This window comes from Elaeis guineensis, chromosome 2, assembly GCF_000442705.2.
Source record: "Elaeis guineensis isolate ETL-2024a chromosome 2, EG11, whole genome shotgun sequence".
In the NCBI taxonomy this organism is placed as follows: domain Eukaryota; kingdom Viridiplantae; phylum Streptophyta; class Magnoliopsida; order Arecales; family Arecaceae; genus Elaeis; species Elaeis guineensis.
This window is the reverse complement of record NC_025994.2, coordinates 93,522,403-93,528,402: the sequence shown is the minus strand read 5'-3', so window position 1 is coordinate 93,528,402 and position 6,000 is coordinate 93,522,403.

The following is a 6,000-nucleotide window of genomic DNA, read 5'->3' as shown; positions in this document are numbered from 1 at the left end:
GGTTAGCTCCAACTGAGACCAAATTTAGCTTATTTTTTGTATGATTAATACATATGTTAATATGTCTACATAAATCGACACGAATGATTGGTTGTATAAAATGGACATGCTAGAGTTTTAATGCATATGTCACTTTTCATTAATCTTTTATTTATTTATTTATTGAATTCTTATCTTTTAAGAAATGATAAATGACATTCTGTGATAAAAAAATATCTTCTATTTATTTTTTTTATTCTAATAGTATGGCTGAACAATTACCACAAGTTCTGGTATACCTTGAAAATTATAGAGAAAAAATTCTTTTATATCAATTTACCTTATAAAGACTTGAATAAGACTAAGGTCCTAGAGTCATCGAGTGAAATTAGGCTTTATCTATAATGGACCTTCCAATAGTGAAAACTCAATCTCTGAGATAGGAGATCTCTTAAAAGAGGTTCAATGTGGTAACAATAAGCTAATTGGTTTATCAAGGAGCACATGTGATTTATTTGATATAGGAGTCATAGACTCCATCCCATTCCTACGGTGATTAATGCTCTTATGTAGTGGTTAGGAAGAGTTATAACTTTAAATGAGATGCGAACGATATTTCTCGAAATGTGACACTTCACACATCCCTAAATAGGTTCATCTATATGAGAGTATCCGTATATGGCTACGGATATGAGATATAGGCTATCTCTAGTAACTCTCATGAAAAATCAAAATATATATGCAGGACCACTAATGTACAAATTAGTAATGAAGAAACTCTGTACTATATGTGTGGTAGTTGAAGTTTGGATCAAAAAAATATAGTTTAAGATTTAGTTCACTCTATTTTCTTTAAATAAAAACTATTTACACTAAGGTTAAGTCACTTTACTCATTATATAGTATAAGTATCCAGAAATTTATATTATTTTATTTTTTAATTTTTTTTAAAAAAATTGAGTTTTGTGGGAGATTGTTGGAGAGAATCCAAAAAAAAAATTCAAAATTTTATTTAATCTTATTTTTTAATTTCATATTTTAATATTTTAATCTCTTTATTATCATAATTTTAATTTTTGATCGTTGGGCTCCTAATTACCAACGATCATATGCATTTAATCTTATTTTTATTTTTTGACCATTGAACTCTGCATTAAAGGTTTTAATTGTTAGACTCCTTATTAAAGATCTTAACGGGTCAATAAAAATCCCAATGATTATAACAATCATATTGGATAACTATAAAAAGACCATCTTGAGATCTGATTTTGAACATCTTATCCAAGTCTCTCTCTTTTTCTTCTAATATTTTTTCTTCTATTATTTTTTTGGATACTGAAGAGTCTTTATCAACCTCCTCTATGATAGGCGGAGGATCTTGATTGTATCTTAGGGTAGTTTTCCTAAATATTCCTATACGAGAGATTGGAATACATCTTAGAACAATATCCAATATGCTTCTGAGTTTAATTAATTTTATGTCTTGATATTATATAAATTATTTACAATTTTTACAATGAAAACTCTTATTAGTTATCTTAAATCACATATGATTTTTAAATATTATTCCAACAAAAAATATGTAAGGAAGAAAGTATAGAAAGATGTTGATCGAATTGTCTTCCTACCATAGGCTAGGAAATTTGGGATATCAACATAGACGTTATTGCTCTATAGCCTTTTTGTTCTTTTACCGACAAACTTATCGCCCAATCTGGGCCGCTTTTCCTCAGCCTCCCTTTCCATCAAAAAGACAAACCTATTATAGCCCAATATTGTCCACTGAACTGACCTACAAAAAAGAAAAAAAGGGGAAAAAAAAAGAAAGAAAGAAAAAAAAAAAAAAAAGCTACACAATGTCTTAATTCCTTGCCACAAGTATTATGGGTAATCCTTTTATTTTTCCTTTTTTTTTTTAATGAAATTATAGGTAATCTCTTTCACATAATCCAAATGTACTTATAAGAGCTGAAAATTTTTATTATCGCAATTGTGAACCAGTGTGGCAATATTGTGCATTGGTGATGAGTTACATGGACTGGCATTGCCCCCATCCCACTTCCGAACACATCCATTTCCCAGCCAACTTCCTCCAAACTGTTGGGAGACATGGCATGTGTCATGCATTATCCCTATTATTATGTGTCAAGCTATGGAGAAAACATGAGTGCCCACTTGCTCCATCATGCAGGAAAGTGTCTAACATTAATCCTGCTGCAGCACTAAGCTAGGAGGCCGGTGCAGGTTAAATTGTCAGCAAGCGATCAAGACCACCAGTCTAACACGTGACATGTGTCCCAACAATCGTGCAAAGACTTCTGATATGGTACACATTAGCCGAGTGTATTTCAGGCCACTTGTAGTGTTTCGCTATTCATTGATGTGACTATCTATGGACGAGGTTTGTACCTTTCATGCCAAAGAAAGATTCATCCTTCTTCGTGCAAATCCATCGTTTGATATCACAATGATTGTTTTAAGATCTATACAGTAGATGAATACGAAAATTCTAAATTCTTTCCGATCTGCATGAAGCTTTCAAACTATCTATCCAAAAATCATAACAAAACATCTTAAGATATAATGATATCCGCAGATACGGGCATTATATTTTGAAGATTTTTTTTTTAATTTTTTTACCACATGGAAAACTTTGCCAACATTAACTGCATACATATTAAATACTTCTTTATACCTATTTTCAAGAAGAACCGGATAAATTGCATCTATCAGCAAATTTAAAAAATTAAGGTCCACTTTGGAGAATTGGATTTTTTGTTCCTTTAATTAAGTATTTAGGATTCGCCCGGCTCTTTCCCCTGCTCTTGCCATCATTGCTGATGTCCCCCCTAATTATGGACGGCACCGATGTCAAGTCCACCTACACGAAGTCTTCATCATCATCTCTAAAAATTTTATATCATAAAAATATTTTTTTAAAAAAAAAATTAGGACATCCTATAGTGTAATATAGTCTAGAATATCATAATATGACCAAAGATGAGAGATGTATTTTTTTCAATTTCTTTTCAACATGCATTTAATGTCTGCAGATTGATTTTTCATTTGAAAATTTTAAATCTACTCCTTAAAAAAAAATTATGACATCCTGTGCATATTATGGACACAAGAACGTAATATTATCACAGGATGTCATAATTTTTTCAAAGGACATGGATATTTTTATCATACAAAATTTTTAAACGAAAAAATCGATCTGTAAACATTAAATATGCATTGAAAAGTAGTAACTAGGTAGACCAATCAGATAAGATGATGTATTCTATGTGGATTTTCTGCACTATCCTCGGTGCACAAAGAATTTCGCAAGAATGTTAATAGGCATTGAGTTAAGCCCAAGGTGGTGAGAGACCTGTTGGGCCAGGAAACCTTTGACTCGGCCCATGGGCTCTTAGACTTACATATAGGAAAGGGTTTGTTAACGGACTTCAATTTACGGTCCTCCGCTGTATCATATCATCATGCATCGTGTATAGTTGGGCGCATCAAAGTAAAAAGAAAAAAGTACTCTAAATTTTACTCTCAGCCAACCTGATCCTCGATCACCATTTTCGATGCCAAATTGTAGATAAGTTCATAGCTGTTGCGACCGGATGTAATTGACATGGACAGAGCAAATATGTGACGCATCCCATGACCAGAATGGAATATGAATCCGGTGGGATTTGATATATACTTGAACTGTATCACGTCCAACGTAAATTTGGTTCCAAAATATCAATCCATATGTTTAGTCAGATTGATATTTTACAGCTTGAGATTAAGTTAGATTGGATCCCACTACATGTCTAAATCCATTTATACTAAAAAGAAAAAGGAAGGCCGAGCAAATGTAACAGCATGCAGCCTAAAACCATTACTAGTCCTATGTAAGCTCAGTCCGGATGGTTATATGAAGGCCTCATGATTTGGAAAATGGAAATCGCCAATAATATGACCAATAATATGTATAATGAACAATATTAGAGTATGCTGTAGTTTTGGATTTTGAAACTTGGCTACAACTTAAGTCCTTCTAGGATTGGTGGTGGCTTAAGTGTCCTGGGTGGGATCTCTGTGTTCCTTTCATTTATGATTAGGCTCTAACCTAATCTATTTTGGGAACAATAAAAACAAATGTCCTAAGTGGGACGTGTGAACTCTTTTTGAGTTTTGAATTCTTTTTTTCCCCTCCTAAGAGATAAAAAAGAGTGCTTTGTGTGAGATATTTGTGGGTAATTAACGTCGGACTTGTCCGTGGAATAGTAGATAAGGGCAATCACGCTGCTGAGTTTAAGGACCCATTTTGATCGCACGGAGTGGAGAGGAAGGTGATAGTTCCTAAGAAATGAAGGAGTTTTCGTATTTGGTTGGAGTTTTAAGAGAGGAGAGAATGAAAAAAAAAAAAATTTATGAGAAGATATTTTTTATATTTTATAAAAAATAAAAATTTATGAGAAAGATGGATTTTGAAACTTTTTATGGAATGAAAATTGATAATATTTTTTTTTTCAAAAATATCTTTTTAAGATATATTGATGAAATTTTATAAAATATTAATGTATAGTTAAAATAAAATACTGAAAAGTGATATATGCCATAGTTTTTATTTTCTCCTCCTTACAAAATTGATATAATATTATATTAATATTATCATAATATTTTATATTAATATAATATTTATTTTAATATATACTATAATATTTATAATATATTAATATTATTTTTATATTTATACTAATATGGTATTTTTATTACTATTAATATAATGTATATATCAATATAAATATTATATTAATATAATATTATATTTAATATTATATTTATATCTTAATAAATTTATGATATTAAAATATTAATATAATTATTGTTGCAAGGATCAAAATATGGAGTAAGGTAGATCAAATGAGGCTGGGTTGGAGCGATCGTTGCGATCCGGTGGGAACTCCTCCAATTTGCAAAATCAATCAAAAAATCAGATGGGGATCTTCTGGTTTTTGACCTTTCGATGCTTAAGTCAGTTTGAGTCTTAAGAATAAGGGTGAAAAAGAGTAGGAGAGCAAGAGAGATCGAGTCGAACTGGAGGGAGACTGGGTAGGAATCAGGATTCTGACCGAATTTTTTACCAGTAGAGTCTCTCCTAGTTTCAAAGAGCAGGACTTATCGATGGAGGATCCCTGACTCTCTATTTATAAAGGGGTTGAAAAAGCTGTTTCAGAATTTATTAGACTGTTAGAAGAGTTTGTTAGACAGTTAGAGAGCCACCTATAAGTGAGTTGACGTACAGCTGGATATATGAGCTAGAAGTAGAGTCGTGCCTGGCTGATTTTGCCAACTGAATACGAGATCGTGGCCAACTGGGACATAGTTGTGGTGGATGATGGCAAGATGACTGTTGCCACCAACATAGTGGTTCAACTTGATGAACAATCGGAGTGAAGAAGATCGACAATTTCACCTCGGTAAATGATCGAGGTGAAAGAAGATCAGAATAAGATAGGTTACTTGTGATAATCCGGCCCAACTGGGCCCAAAACCAGCTCACAAAGCCCACTAAGCCCATTAAACAAAAAAAGAAAAACAGAGCAGGAAGACTCCCGATCGGAGTCTTCCTCTTCTCCGATCAAGAATCGGAGTCCTAGGGCCATTGAAAGACCCTAGGACGAGCTCTATAAGAACCCTTCCCCTCTCCTCTATGGGTAGACCCTTCAGTCGCCGCCGATTGCCGGAGATTTTTCTCCGATTTTCTCGTTTGAAGCCGCGGCCCCTCGACCTGTGCTCGCCGCGATTTCTCGTCGGAAACCTCACCGAAGTCGAAGGTAAGCCCCGGCCCTCCTTCCTCTCTTCCTTCCTCTCCTTCCCATGGCCTCGTGCACCCTCGCCGGCCGTCGGGTTCGTCGGAAAATCCACAAAGAACCAAGATCATGTTTTGCTCTGTTCGGCCGAGCCATCTCCCTCCCTTTTTCCGGCCACCAGCGCCGCCGTCCATGGCGCCGCACCCCTAGGTTTGGACCCCCACCC